Source organism: Moschus berezovskii, chromosome 5 (genome assembly GCF_049115385.1).
Source record: "Moschus berezovskii isolate FMDL1 chromosome 5, NW_MosBer_1.0, whole genome shotgun sequence".
Lineage (NCBI taxonomy): Eukaryota > Metazoa > Chordata > Mammalia > Artiodactyla > Moschidae > Moschus > Moschus berezovskii.
The window spans coordinates 24127922-24144193 of NC_142464.1; the positions used below are offsets into that span (position 1 = coordinate 24127922).

At 43.9% G+C, this 16272-nt stretch overlaps 1 protein-coding gene across 2 annotated transcripts in view; it reads right to left on the minus strand.

The window, feature by feature from the left end:
• SGMS2 (sphingomyelin synthase 2) overlaps positions 1–14192 on the minus strand; it is a 98754-nt gene extending 84562 nt beyond the window's left edge. Inside the window, exon 1 of one of the 2 annotated variants that reach the window (XM_055435310.2) lies at positions 13881–14192. The gene's annotated coding sequence lies outside the window, so the exon portion shown is untranslated. Of the gene's footprint in view, positions 1–12984; positions 13399–13880 lie in introns of those variants that run through there. The other variant, XM_055435312.2, reaches the window with a different exon arrangement.
• Between the last annotated feature and the right edge of the window lie 2080 nt (positions 14193–16272).

A 16272-nucleotide genomic window follows, 5' to 3' on the forward strand; every position in this document is an offset into this window, starting at 1 on the left:
TAAACGCCTCAGTTCAGTTCAGTTCAGTCATCCAGTCGTGCCTGATTCTTTGTGACCCCATGAATCACAGCACGCCAGGCCTCCCTGTCCATCACCAACTCCCGGAGTCCACCCAAACCCATGTCCATTGAGTCAGTGATGCCATCCAACCATCTCATCCTCTGTCGTCCCCTTCTCCATCCTGCCCTCAATCTTTCCCAGCATCAGGGTCTTTTCAAATGAGTCAGTTCTTTGCATCAAGTGGCCAAAGTATTGGAGCTTCAGCTTCAGCATCAGTCCTTCCAATGAACACCTAGGACTGATCTCCTTTAGAATGGACTGGTTGGACCTCCTTGCAGTCCAAGGGACTCTCAAGAGTCTTCTCCAGCACCACAGTTCAAAAGCATCAATTCTTCAGGGATCAGCTTTCTTCACAGTCCAACTCTCACATCCATACATGACCACGGGAAAAACCATAGCCTTGACTAGACGGACCTTTGTTGGCAAAGTAATGTCTCTGCTTTTTAGTATATTATCAAGGTTGGTCATAACTTTCCTTCCAAGGAGAACAGACAAATGGATAAGGATGTGAGATAATGTACATATAACGGAATATTACTCAGCCATAAAAAGAAGGAAATTTTGCCATATTCAACAACACAGATGGACCTGGAGGATATATTATGCTTAGTGAAATAGGTTGGACAGAAAAAGACCAATCTTTTAAGTTCTTACTTATATGTGGAATCTTAAAAAACCAAACTAGCAAATAAAACAAAAAAGAAACTGATTCACAGATATAGAGAATAAACTAATGGTTACCAGTGGGGAGAGAGAAAGAGCAAGATAGGGATAGGGGACTAAGAAACACAAACTACTGTGTATAAAATAAATAAGCTATAAGGATATGTTGTGGCTTCCCCAGTGGCTCAGCAGTAAAGAATCTGCCTGCATTGCAGGAGACACGGGTTCGATCCCTGTTTTGGGAAGATCCCCTGGAGGAGGGCATGACAATCCACTCCAGTATTCTTGCCTGGAGAATCCCATGGACAGAGGAGCCTGCAAGTCTAAGATCCAGGGGTCACAAAGAGTCAGACACGACTGAAGCGACTGAGCATTCACACATGCAAGGGTATATTGTATAGTACAGGGGATACAGTCAATACCTTATAATTACTATAAATGAAGTATAATCCATAAAAAATCTGAATTACTACATTGTATACTTGAAAGTAATATACTATACTTCAATAAAAAAAACTAAAATAAAATAAAAGGAATCTGGAGTCAAAACTCAAGCAATAGTGCCCACAACCATCACCAGCATCATACGCAGACCATCATCTTACCCCAAACGAATGCAAGGCCATCAGGACTGCCACGTGGGGTGCAGAGCCACATTTCTGTTAGGCAAATCTGATGAAAGGCTAAGAGGCTCAACCTGCTCTGAAATCAACAAGATTTCTTTTCTTTTTTTGCTAAAACCTTGATATGGTCATTTAAAGTGGGCAGGATCTATTTGTGTGCTGTGCTGTGCTCAGTTGCTTCAGTAGAGTCTGACTTTTTGCAACCCCATGGACTATAGCCCGCCAGGCTCCTCTGTCCATGGGATTCTCTAGGCAAGAATACTGGAGTGGGTTGCCCTGCCCTCCTCCTGGGGATCTTCCCAGTCCAGGAATCAAACCCATATCTTGGTTGTCTCCTGCATTTCAGGCAGGTTCTTTACCCACTGAGTCACCTGGGAAGCCCATTCACTTGTATACAAATATACAAATGTATAGAATTATCAAAACCTAAGTCCCTCTGCCCTAAAGTGGTTCAGTTTACATGCAAACTAAAACAAGCTCCAAAGTGTAAACACTGCTATACCTGACCTGTCCATATAATAAGTCGTGAAATTAAGCAGCTCTCTCACAGGGCTGGCATAAAGGAAAAAAAAAAAATCTAAGCACTGATTGTTCCAGTAACTGTCTGTATTATCAGTTTCCTGTTGCTGCTGTATAAGGTACTATAAATTCACTGGCTTAAAATAACTCAAATTTCTTCTCTTACAGTTTGAGAAATCAGAAGTCCAAAAGGGGACTCAGTGGGTTAACACTGAAATGTCAGCAGGACTGTGCTCCTTTCTGGAGGCCCCGGGGGAGAATCCATTTCCCAGCCTTTTGCAGCTTCTTAGAGATCACGTGCATCCCTTGGTTCAGGGCCCCCTTTCCATCCTCAAAGTTGGCAATGGCTGTTTGGGTTTTTCTAATGGTGCCAACTCTCTGACTCAGACTCTTCTCCTTCCCTTTTCCACTTACAAGGACCCTTGTGATTACACTGGGTCTACCCAGATAACCCAGGAAAGTCTCTGTACCCTCAGTCTGCTGATTAGTTACCTTAATCCCTCCTAGCCAAGTAACATAACAGATCCATCGTTTCGGGGGATTTAGATGTGAACATCTTTGGGGTACCGTTATTTTGCCTGCCACCTTGTCCAAGAGTAATTAGCAAACATTTAAAGAAACCTCACATGTTCAAGCTATTCTCTTACAATGAGGATTTTTTAATATTTTAATTTACAGTAAGTGAAAGTCTAAAACTTAAAAAATAAGTAATAGTAAAGCAGCAGGAATAGGTTCAGTTGAGTGTACTGATCAGGGGGCTGGGAGAAAGAATTCACTGCTCCTTTTCCAGACAAAACACCCAGCCTGAGTGAGCTCTCACAAGCTTATACAGAAAAGTGTTTGATGATGCCACATCATCAACATATTTCAACAGCGACACAAATATGTGACCTAGCTGTAGTCCTCTATATGGTAAATCATAAGGAGCTGATAGCATGTATGGACAGGTATGATGTTCCTTTGCTAAAACTGCACGTGCAAGGACAAAGTTAGACCCAAAGTGCGAGATACACGCTGCTGCTGCTAAGTCGCTTCAGTCGTGTCCGACTCTGTGCGATCCCATAGACGGCAGCCCACCAGGCTCCCCCATCCCTGGGATTCTCCAGGTAAGAACACTGGAGTGGGTTGCCATTGCCTTCTCCAGTGCATGAAAGTGAAAAGTGAAAGTGAAGTCACTCAGTCGTGTCCGACTCTTCGCGACCCCATGGACTGCAGTCCACCAGGCTCCTCCGCCCATGGGATTTTCCAGGCAAGAGGACTGGAGAGATACACGCTAGATTTCTACAAACAACAGTGCGGTGCTTAGACACCACAGCCAAACTGTCTGATTTCAAGACCCAGATTTGCCTCATACCACCTGTCTGACTGTAGGCAAGTAACTTAACTTGCCTACAAAAAACTTGCCTGCTGTGTCTCAAAAGAGGATTCTTAAAATGGGGGTAATAACATCTGTCTCAGAGTGCTGAAGGAGGAACAGATGAAGAAGAGTTCTAAGTGTTCAGAGCAAACCCTGGCACATAGTGAGCACTTTAAGTATTCGGAAAATAAAACTGTAAATGTTCCTGCTTGCTGCTTATAAACTTATACACACACACTTACACACACACACACATAGATGTTAATTTAACAGAAAAAAAAAGCCTTTTGCTGATACTAAAGTTTGGAAGCGACTATGGGGCAGTAATAACTGGACAGCTAAAGAACTTACAGATCAAATGCAAATCTCAGAAAACAGTAGCAGCTGTGTTAGATAAACCGCCTCAGGGCCTCCTAAAGAAAGATGCCCAGCACACTGTCCAGGGAGGACAGTAGGGTCTGTGATCCTTAATGGCCTGGGCACTTTCTGGGACAGTGGTGCTCATGGTACAATACTCCTCAGAAGGCTGAGCTCTGAGGGACAGTGGTGTGCTCACCACTGCTCCCAGCATCTGCTGAGAGGGCTGGCATATTGTGATGGCAGCTTGGAAGGCTTGTAAGCATTCACAGTTGATGTTATACACTTCTTATGAAAGTTCTTGAATTCAATGGCAATGGATGATCAATTTTAAAAAATTTTATTTTAACCCCAAAAGAAAGGAAGAGGAGAGGGTAAGAGATAGGACCCAGACCCTACAATAGAGGCGAAATGTGACAAATGGTCATTCCATTACCTAAAAATACGTTAACTTCATGAGAAATAATGAGAAACAATTTGATCCTTGAGACACAGGAATGGATCCTTTGTTTTGAAAGTGAGAAACAGTCTATATGCAAAAAAAGGATGGCTGAGCCACCAAATATTAACAATGAACTGAGCATTATCCTCAGTGTTTTATACACATAAAGTAGTATGATTCATAGTTACCTCAGGAAGTAAATACTATCTTAGTCCCATTTCACAGCCAGGAAATGGAGATTCATCGCAGGAAGTTGCTCATAGTCATCGAATGGTAAGGGGTGTTTCTGGGTCATAAATCCAAGCTGGCCTGAGTAAGCCTATGGGGCCTTTGTCTCTCTGGCATTACTTCATGGCCTGAAGGCAGCACAGACCAAAAAAACATTCCAGGAGATGGGGCGGTAGACATACAACCGCATATCAAAATACATCCCCTCAAACCTCAAACCTGCCCTATCTCCAAAGCTAGTGGAGCGATTACAGAACACCTAGGGGGATTACCCGGCAGAGCGCAGGCAGGAGAATCAGCCGGCCCTCCTCCTCTCCTTCCAGCTTCGCAGCCTTGAGCACATTAACCTTTCTAAATTGTTTCCCTACTTCCACAGTGGAGATAATACAATTTCTATTGTGCAGGGCTGCCTGAAGATAGAGAATGTGATTTAATCTTCTCTAGAACCTAACTCAAGAGTACTCAACACTGTTTAACCATCAGTATTTCACTGCACCATCTCTGGCTTCTCGGTCTGGTGAAACTTGGAGAACCAACTTGTTCAGTTCAGTTCAGTCACTCAGTCGTGTCCAACTCTTTGTAACCCCATGGACCGCAGCACGCCAGGCCTCCCTGTCCATCACCAACTCCCAGAGTTTACCCAAACTCATGTCCATTGAGTCAGTGATGCCATCCAACCATCTCATCCTCTGTCGTCCCCTTTTCCTCCTGCCTTCAATCTTTCCAAGCATCAGGGTCTTTTCAAGTGAGTCAGCTCTTCACATCAGGTGGCCAAATTACTGGAGTTTCAGTTTCAACATCAGTCCTTCCAATGAATACCCAGGACTGATCTCCTTTAGGATGGACTAGTTGGATCTCCTTGCAATCCACGAGACTCTCAAGAGTCTTCTCCAACACCACAGTTCAAAAGCATCAATTCTTCTGCGCTCAGCTTTCTTTATAGTCCAACTCTCACATTCATACATGACTACTGGAAAAACCACAGACTTGACTAGATGGACCTTTGTTGGTAAAGTAATGTCTCTGCTTTTTAATACGCTGTCTAGGTCGGCATTGGGTATCTCTCTGTCTTAAAGGTTTAGCTTCATTTTCAGCTACTGCTGCCAGTCTTTTCCTGAAAGGTCTTCACTTCTCACTGGAGGTGGGCTGCTACCTAGGGGTCCTTGGCAACCCAGTTAGCTAGGTGATGCCTGATCCAAAACCACTTATTCATTAACACTTTTTCCTACTCCTAAAGGAAAACTCATTCCTTCACACTTTCTCTAGTCATATCAGACTACCTACTTAAAGTACTCCCAGGTAAGGAAAAGTATCCTTAGCCCATCTGGGACGGGTTCATGTTAAGAGGTATTTCCCAGGATGGTTCTCATCAGCGGAGCAGGTCCAAGAGGCTCCTAGTGTGCATTTTCACTCTTGGGAGGCCAAATCCTCCAGGATCACATGTGATCCCAGTTTCAACAGCAGGAGCTGAATCCCAGCAAACCTTAGTATTAGGTATGTCTTCCCAAGGGACACAGAATCTGCCTTTGGCACGTCTGCTTCCTTCTTTTCGTATCTGTTTTCCCATCTCCAGGGCAACTCCTCCCTCGAGTCCCTCCCATTTATGGAAAAGCTTTCTTCCCAAAGTCTGACTCATTCAGTATTTTGCATTTCTAATCATCTTAATTGAAAAGAGGTGATTTAAAGGGACTTCCCCAGTGGTCCAGTGGTTAAGAATCCACCTCCCAATGCAGGGGACAAGGGCTCGATCCCTAGTGCAGGAAGGTCCCCCCTCAGAGGAGCAGCTAAGCCCGTGAGCCACAACTGCTGAGCCTGAGCTCTAAGAGCCTGTGAGCCCCAACTGCTGAAGCCCACTTGCCTAGAGCCTGTACTCCACAACAAGAGAAACCACCACAAAGAAAAGCCCGGGCACCGCAACTAGAGAGTAGCCCTTGCTTACGGCAACCAGAGAAAGCCCGCACGCAGCAACAAAGACCACGTGCCATCATAAACAAACAAATAAGACAAACCCAAAAAAGAGGTGGTTAGATTCTAGAGGTGACACTCAGCTCCTATTGGTGTTGCTCAGTCACTAAGCCATGTCTGACTCTTTGCAACCCCATGGACTGCAGTATGTCAGGCTTCCCTGTCCTTCACTATCTCCTGGAGTTTTCTCAGACTCACGTCCACTGAATCAGTGATGCCATCCAACCATCTTATCCTCTGTCACCCCCTTCTCCTCTTACCCTCATGCTTTCCCAGCATCAGAGCCTTTTTCAATGAGTCGGCTCTTCATATCAGGCGGCCAAAGTATTGCAGCTTCAGCATCAGTCCTTCCAATGAATATGCAGGGTTGATTTCCATTAGGATTGACTGGTTTGATCTCCTTTGTGTCCAAGGAATTCTCAAAGAGTTTCTCCAGCACCACAATTCAAAAGCATCAATTCTTCGGTGCTCAGCTTTCTTTATAGTCCAACTCTCACATCCACACATGACCACTGGAAAAACCATAGCTTTGACTATACAAACCTTTTTTGGCAAAGTAATGTCTCTGCATTTTAATACACTGTCTAGGTTTGTCAAAGCTTTTCTTCCAAGGAACAGACGTCTTTTAATTTCATGGCTTCAGTCATCATCCACAGTGATTTTAGAGCCCAAGAAAATAAAGTCTGTCAGTTTCCACTTTTTCTCCAGCTATTTGCCATGAATTGATGGGACCGGATGCCACGATGTTAGTTTTTTGATTGTTGAGTCTGAAGCCAGCTTTTTCAGTCCCTTCTTTCACCCTCATCAAGAGTCTCTTTAGTTCCTCTTCCCTTTCTGCCATTAGAATGTTATCATCTACATATCTGAGGTTGTTGATTATTTCTCCCAGAAATCTTGATTCCAGCATGTGCTTCATCCAGCCTGGCGTTTCACATGATGTACTCTGCATTTAAATTAAATAAGCAGGGTGACAATATGTAGCCTTGACGCATACTCTCTTCCCAATTTTGAATCAGTCCTAGTTTTTCATAAATAAGATGCCTTCAGGTCCACAGTTTCAATGGGACTGCAATTTGCCCTTATACAGGTACTTATCAAGCACTTTCTTGCATAAGCAAGTCCTGTCAGGTAAACTTAGAGTTAAGGATACCCGACGGTGAGTATTTCAGCTCAATTTCACAATTTTGCCTGAGGCCAAGCCCTAACATTTGGGTATCTCTCTTTCCGCCCTAAATGAAGCTCCTTCATTGGAAGGACTGTTGCTGAAGCTGAAGCTCCAATACTTGGGCCACCTGATGCAAAAAACTGACTCATTGGAAAAGACCCTGACACTGAGAAAGATTAAAGGCAAAACAAGAAGGGGGTGGCAGAGGATGAGATGGTTAGAGAGCATCACTAGCTCAATGGACTTGAATCTGAAGAAACTCTGGGAGACCGAGGAGGACAGAGGAACCCGGTGTGCTGCAGTCCATGGGGTCTCAGAGAACGCAACACTCCTTAGCGACTAAACCAACAAAATGAAGCTCAGCACAGGCACTTCCAGGTGGAGAAATGACACTGACCTGAAGGGCCTTTCCAGCCTTTTACTTCATTCGACGTCTAGTAACTAGCTGTCTTTTCTGACACTCTGGCTTCAAAATTATCTTTCATCTCCTTTTATGCCCTCCTGTCTAACACATTTATTATGTGATTTTATTCTTTTTAAAGAGCACAAGGGATTCACTGAAAGAAAACATATAAACATAAGACAAACACTCAATCCAGCTAACGTTGCTTTAAAAAAGAAACTAAGAACATGTACAAGTTTATTTGAAAGTTTCAAGTGACACTATCAAGCTAAAGACACAAAATTCTGAGGCTGAATTTTAAACTGCAAGCAAATGATCATATAGCGTTTTACAGTAGGGAAAACCAATCATCAAATAACTGATTATCCTATTTATACTGAAATTTTATTAGCTGTTTCTTTAAATTCTGCCTTGAATTAATAATTATTGTTAGGAATTTAATAAATTGAACTGATCTGAGTTTCTATATAAAAAGGCTGAATTGAATACTACTCATTTTCCAACATCCTTTATCAAAATCATGAGGATAAGGTAATGTGCGTTGGATATGGAAATATAAACCCAAAAGAAAAAAGTATGACTCAGAGTAGCAAAGCCAGTATGATAATATAATAAAACTTGAGAAATGTTTAAATGAACACGTGTTATACCTATAATGAAGGCTAGCTAATGGATTTTTTTTTTTGTCACTTTCATTAAATCAACTGGAAAACGTCTTAGCAATGATACACTTTTTTAAGAGATCAAAGGACAAATGTCTAAGACTTTCTTTTTTTGGCCATACTGCATGTGGGATCTTAACTCCCCAAACAGGGATCAAACTTGCACCCTCTGCATTGGAAGCAGGGAGTCTTAACCACTTGACCACCAGGGAAGTCTCTAAGATTTTCTTTAAAGATGACCTATTTAAAAATGAAAGAGTTTATTCTAAACCTGGTGATAAATCTGCTAAATGTAATATCTGCAAAACGTAATCTGCCTATCCAACCAAGTACCAATGATGTAAATTGTAGAAGCAAAGTTTCTTTTCTGAAATATGGGTAGAACCTGAATTTCTTTTCTGAGATACACACTCACAGCAGCACTATTTACAATAGCCAAGACATGGAAACAACATAAATGTCCATTGACAGAAGAATGGCTACAGAAGATGTGATACATATTCACAATGGAATATTACTCAGCTATAAAAGGAATGAAATACTATTTTCAGCAACAGAGGTGAACCTGGAGATTATCACACTAAGCAAAAAGTCAGGAAGAGAAAGACGAACACCATATGATACCACTTACATGCAGAATCTAAAATAAGATGCAAATGAACATATCTACAAAACAGAAACAGACTTAAAGACACGAATTACAGATCTGTGGTTGCCACGGAAGGAGGTAGGGTAGGGAAAGGAAGGATTGGGAGTTTGGGATTAACAGCGCAATTTATTACATATAGGACAGATAGACAATAAGGTCCTGCTATATAACACAGAAACCTATATTCAATATCCTGTTATAAACCATAATGGAAAAGAATGTGAAAAAGAATATATATATATAACTTAGTCACTCTGCTGTACAGCAGAAATTAACACAACACTGTTGATCAACTATACTTCAGTAAGTTTTTTTTAAATTCTTTTCTGTCTGGCAAAGTCAGTACTGGTCCATTCTGCTATATTTCCCCATAAAAGAAGTTCAACTTTCTGTCTAATAGCAATAATACAAACACAAGTAGTTCTTTAAGAAAGCCTCTGTGTTCCATTTTCATCAGATAAATCCCTTGTGTAATGAGCTGTGGACCTACTGTGCAGCTCCACAGAGAATGTTGATACTATTGCTGAAATCTTATGAGAAACACTAAAGGAACATAGAAATTAAAACAAAGTTTAAAGAGGAAGGAGAAAGTTTTCTAGTCCTGAATATGGTGGGGGAAAAAAGGCACATAAATTAAAGATCAAAATTTACTTTTTAAAATGCAAAATGACTAAAATAATCATGAATTGCACACAGATACAGTCAGAAGAATATTTACTGCAGAGTTGTTTAAAATAGTGAAAACTGGAAACAAACTGTCCAACAAAAGGGGACTGCTTGAGATGCAGTCATTCAACTGAAAACTATAAGAGATGTCGTTTAAGCATATATTTTAGTGATATAGAGCCATCCATATTTGGATGGGGATTAAAAAAAATTAGAAAACAGTATGTAGAGAACAAACCAATTTCGTAGAGAATAATTTTCTAGCTGTGTAACTTTAGGAAAGTTAATGTCTCTAAATCAGCCTTTTCCTCCACAATCACACCTAACTCATAGGGTTGGGATGAGCATAACAGGGGATCCTAAATGTATAGAGTAACTGGCACATTGCCTGGCTCAGAGTAGGCGCAATACAGGTGAGAAAGAATTTAAGAATACAACACTAAGAATTTTCTGGGTGGTGGCTGATTTGATTATCTGGTACTTTTAAACCTCTGCAAGTAACATACTACTTATTTTTCTGTTATATACTACTTATGAGGAAAAATAAATTGAAATACTACTCATCCACAGTGATTATTCTCTTAAAATTTAAAACAGTGCTTTCTTTCCTCACAGTAAGTAAACCTTGGTTGAACCGATTTTACCCGTCAGATTTCATTCAAACAAGTCTGCTCTGATACGTTTAAAATTATTTAAGGGCTAAATTTGTCTATAATACTTTTACTGGGTAAAGCAAAGCATACTTACATTGTTCAGCCTCATAGCTTATGAGCCCCGATTCAGCATACTTTAGATAGCAATAGACCTCAAATTATCAGTGAGAGGCAGCCTATCATGGCGTAGTCACTTCTGGTTTCCTTCCAATTCCCTACCCCTCTCATTTTTGACTCTTTCTTCCTCTCCATAATCAAAGCTTAGGGGCTATTTCTACCAGACTGAAAGCCAGTTACAGTGCCTCCTTCACCTTAACATTGCTAGTACCTAGCACAGTGGCTGGAATATAGTAGCTGCTCACTAAACATTCCCCAACTGAACAAATACCTGATAACTGTAGTTCAGGATGGAGGCTTCAAATCCCCAATAGGGGAATTGGATAAAAGTGAGTAGGCTACTCTAGTCTGAAACTGTCTAGAATTCTCAGTAATTCTTCCTTTTTTAAAAAGAAAACAAACAACACCTCACTTCAATGTATCACTTCTTTAAAAAGTTCTCATTTGTGGAGAAGGTAAATGGAGATCCACTCCAGTATTCTTGCCTGGGAAATCTCACAGACAGAGCAGCCTGGCAGGTTACAGTCCATGGAGTTGCAGAGAGTCGGACATGGCTTAGCAACAAAACAAACAGTAAGTGCAGAGCTTCCTATAACTAATGTCAAAATACTGATTGTAATAGTTTTCTATTGTTATAAGTTGCAAACTTTTTAAAGCTTCTTGAAATGAATAAAGGTTAAGCATGAAAAAAATGTTCTCATTTGTATTCCAATGTCAATTTGCATAGATGTAAGATTATGCTAAAGCTGAAACTGCAATACTTTGGCCACCTCATGCGACAAGTTGACTCACTGGAAAAGACTCTGATGTTGGGAAAGGTTGGGGGTGGGAGCAGAAGGGGACGACAGAGAATGAGATGGCTGGATGGCATCACCGACTCTGTGGACATGAGTTTGAGTGAACTCGGGAGTTGGTGATGGACAGGGAGGCCTGGCGTGCTGTGATTCATGGGGTCGCGGAGAGTCAGACACGACTGAGCGACTGAACTGAACTGAAGATTATTTCTATTTTTTCCCTGTATTTCGTTTAAATGTCCCACAAGAATTCCAGAGAGTTTAAGTAAATTGCTCAAAGTAACACAGCCAGTAAGTTACCACCCAGATAGCCTTAGGTCTTCTGGATTCTGATGACCAGATCTCTACATCACACTGGGTTGGGGGCGGGGGCAGGATTCCCTGTGACCTTTGACCCTAAAAGTTGTAGACATGGTAAAAACAAATGTTTTCAATATAACACCTGAACAAATGCTTCTATCCCTCCAAATATTTCCTAGAGACTTTCATAAAATTCTGTGAAAAGAGAAACCAAAGACAAGAGGCAGTAACCCAAAGGTGTCCAAGTGTTTCTCTCCATGTTCATAAGTCAACCAGCTCTACTTAAAAATGAAACTAGAGAAATCAAATTAAACATTAACTCGTTAAAAAAAAATCCACGTCAACCAGAAGACTATTGTGAAGTGAGACAAGCAGCATAGCAAGGAAGGAAAGGGCTATATTTTTGTACTGATTATTTTTTTTTTTTAAGAAAAAAAAAAAAAAACAGTTAAGGGTAAAGTAGAGAGTTCTCCACACATCCAATCTAAGTCCAAATTCCATTTGTCACTTTCAGCCACTGTTCTGACTCTGTTTAAACAGTGAACGGCAGTTTCCCTAATATGGCATGGGAACCCCAAATCTTTCTGGTATCCACAAGGAAGCATTTAACTTCCTGAAAACCGCCTGCAATGCGGGAGGCCTGGGTTCGATTCCTGGTCAGGAAGATCCCTTGGAGCAGGGAAGGAATGGCTACCCACTCCAGCATTCTTGCCTGGAGAATTCCATGGACAGAGGAGCCTGGCGGGTTATAGTCCATGGGGTCGCAAAGAGTGGGACACGACTGGGCGACTAACACACACACACCAAATCTTACTGGTATCCACAAGGAAGCATTTAACTTCCTGAAGACGTCACCACACTTTGTGAGGAACCTGCCAAAGGATTTCACACGCTAAACCTCAACCCACCAGGTCTATAAGCAGGAAATTTTGTGGAAATTAATTGATGATTACCTTTGCCAGCTGGAACACACTATTTATACATAAACAGTTAAAATTTGTTGAGGTCGGCTTCACGCCAGACATCACGACAGGCCTTCTGAGCTTTAATCCTCATGACTAGCCTCTGAAGTAGTTCCAGTCCCGTTTTGCTGGCTCGGAGTGTTTAAGTTAACTGAGAACCCACCGACAATAGATGAGACCAGGAGTGAAAGCAAGGATTTGAAAAGTTCAAAATCCACGCCTACCCAGACACTAAACAACCGAATCTCTTCAAAAAACTAACATACGTGTCAAAACGATGTTATGGTCTTATTAGAGCAAGCAAGACGAAACGGAATGGTAAAGGCTGACAGAAAAATTAAAGAAAGAGCCTGACATTAGAGTTGTTTCAAGGCGTTGCCGCGGGCTAACTCTCGGTACCTGAAAGAAGCAGGCAGGTCCGCTCCTACCAGTGTGCGCGGAAACACCAGACCTCCCTTTCCTAAGGAGTAACTCTGGAATGCCAAACGTTGAAAGGTTTCAGTGCGGGCAGCCCAGACCTGGGCTCGCTCTTACTGTTCACACATCATCGGTAAGTGCCTCTCCAAAAAGCTTCAAGACAGTCCCTCCTCCAGCTCCGGAACTTCAGCCCTGCCCTGCAGAGTGGCTCTGGACAACCTACGGTTCAACCTGGGTCCTTTCACCGGCAGGACCGAGTTATCCGCAATGACTGCGAATGAATGAGTTGAACGCTCGGAGCAAGCAGACGAAGACCCGCGGCCATCCGCTACGAGGCAAAATCCAGCAAGGATGCCCCGGGGCGGGGCGGCTGGGGGCCGAAATAGCGCCGCGTCCGCGCTCGCCGTCCACGCTCCCGCCCCCGCGGCGCGCCGCTTTGCAGCCCATCCTCCGCCCCGGGCCCTCGGCGCTCCTTACCCGCGCTCGGCGGGGGCTCCAGACCCCCCCAGCCCGCGGCGCCAGGTCCCGGACCGGGGTCCGCGAGCGGCCGCAGCTGGCTGCCGCAGCCGCCCCCGGCTGAAGCCCCCGGAAAGTTTGCTCGGGGGTCGAGCCCGCGCCTGCGTCGGCGCCACCGGGCGAGCAGCTCCGCGGGTGGCTCCCGCGGCCGCCGCCTCCGAGGCCGCTCCCGGCGGCGCTGCGGCCCCGGCCCGGCTCGGGCGGCCGCGGAGGGCGGGGTCTGGCCGCTCGGCCCGCTGGCGGCGCTCCGTGTTTACCGCGGCCCCGCGGCCCGCGCTCCCCGCCGCCGCCCTGCGCGCTCCTGACATCATTCATTCCCTCACACCCGTGCCCGCCCACTCCGTTTCCCAACACTGACTCACTCGGCGGCGCCCGCGCCCGCTGCCGTGGCTCCCCGGGCGCAGAGCGGAGCTCGAAAAACCGGTGCGACTTCTTCGGAAGGGAACCTCCGCCGCCGCGCTCTTCTCCCAGCCCTTAAAGGTGCAGGGAAGGAGGGGCTTGGCAGGCAGGGCAGATCGGCTCAGGCAGCGAAAGCTGGAGCCGACCTCCCTGAGCGGCGACACAGAACGATCTGCCAAAGTTCTTGGGGTGCCACTCCCTGCAACTTTCAAGGGTGGGGCCGGGAAGACGTCCCCCACCCCCGCACTTCGCCTTTTTCGGAACTGCTTCCTGTCCGCGCCAGTGGACTTGGGGCACCAGCGGTTACTCACGGGGTACTGCCCGGGCCTAGGTCAAAGAGGTGGGGTTTCCGAACGTCACAGGATTGCCCGGCAGGGTTAGTCGTGGGTCCGTACGATGATTAACTCTAGACGTGAGCTGGACGGATTCTCCAAGTTAATGAGGCTAATAATACTTTCCCTTAGGTGACTAACTACAGTGTCGTAAGTCCTGTTAATTGATTTGCTTCTCGTTAAGGATGAAAAACAATGATCAAAATAAACAGTGCAAGAGTATTTCTTTGCTTAGCTGAACGCTGCGCTTTTCCGCAGGTTTTTGGAGCACAAGGCATTGGGTGAGATTTCTTTGATGAATTCAGCAGTTATGTTTTTAGAAGGGGTGTTGCCTTCTTTAAAATGGTCAAGGCTCTGCATTTTTTGGAGTTGCTATTCATACACCTGCTGGGCAGTTTTCAGAGTAAGCGATCACTGCCTCAGATTCCAAGTAGGATGAAATCAGAGGGAATTTGGCCAAATCTTTATTGAATTTAGTTGACAGCTATGTTTTATGTTAATTTCTACCTTAGAACAGGGTAATTATGTTTAGGATTTGCAGTGGCTTATAGGCGATTCCATATAATAAACAAAAATAATCCAGAGGCATGTCAGAGTGCCCAGTGTAGAAATTGTGGAGGTAAATAATCATCTGTTTATGATAATTAAACAGGATGGTAACAGAAAACCAAACAAACCATGCATAACAGTCCCCAAACAGACAACTGTATGATGTTGTCACTAGTGGAGTTTCCCTGAAATGAAAATGCTCCTGAAATTAACCAGAAGTTCAACATCACTGTTGTGGAAAATGTACATTTCAAGGTAAGAAAGGTAAGAACTCCAGAAGAGAACACCAACAATCGAAATTTATTTTCCTTGGGCTTATGTTTCCTTTTCCTCGGAGAAGGCAATGGCAAGCCACTCCAGTACTCTTGCCTGGAAAATCCCATGGATGGAGGAGCCTGGTGGGCTGCAGACCGTGGGGTCGCTAAGGGTCGGACACGACTGAGCGACTTCACTTTCACTTTTCACTTTCACACATTGGAGAAGGAAATGGCAACCCACTCCAGTGTTCTTGCCTGGAGAATCCCAGGGACGGGGCAGCCTGGTGGGCTTCCGTCTATGGGGTCACACAGAGTCGGACACGACTGAAGTGACTTAGCAGCAGCAGCAGCATGTTTCCTTTTCAATAGGAATTTGTTTTTTTTATAAAACCTAGGCATTTTGCCCAGAAGGCACTAGCAAATGGATTGGTTTGCTAGGATGCAAAGTAAATAGAAATTCAAACCAACAGTTTTTGCAGACAATCACAGATGTAACCAGAGGCTTGGGTGTCCTGTCCACTGATAACACAGGACTAGACTGAAATGTGTAGCCACAGGCAAAGTTTGAGTAGTAGTCCACCTATTCCCTACTTTATGACCCAAATGTTCAGACATTATAGAAATATGTGTAAATATTTATTGTTGTGGGCTTTGGGGTCTGTGTACCTGGGTAAAGTAAAAAAGCTCAAAAGAAGACCTACCATCCTATATGTCTTGTTGCAGATGTCAATCCTGTAGCTCTGTCATTCAAAGGCCACTGAATGTATGGGAGACTGGTTAATGGGTGCTTTTGTATGTGTGATTACTGTTGTGTCTCAGTTTAAATATTGTGAAATAAATAATTAAGTGATTTTATTATACCACTAATATCCTCTAGTAAAAGTAATAATATAATTGTGAGAGAGTTCTATGAAGTTTTATCATTATACTCTTTATCAACATATGAGAGGACTTCCCTGTTGGTACAGTGGATAGAAATGCACCTGCCAATGCAAGGGACATGGGTTTGATCCCTGGTCCAGGAAGATTTACACATGCCTCAGAGCAACGAAGCCCGCATGCCACAGCTACTGAAGCCCGCACGCCCTAGAGCCCTCACACCACAACTACCAAGTGACGCAACTATCAAACCTGGGAGCCTTCATGGATCACTGCCTTGTGGTGAAGGTGCTTGCATAACTCAGTGAAGCTATGAGCCATGCCATGCAGGGCCACCC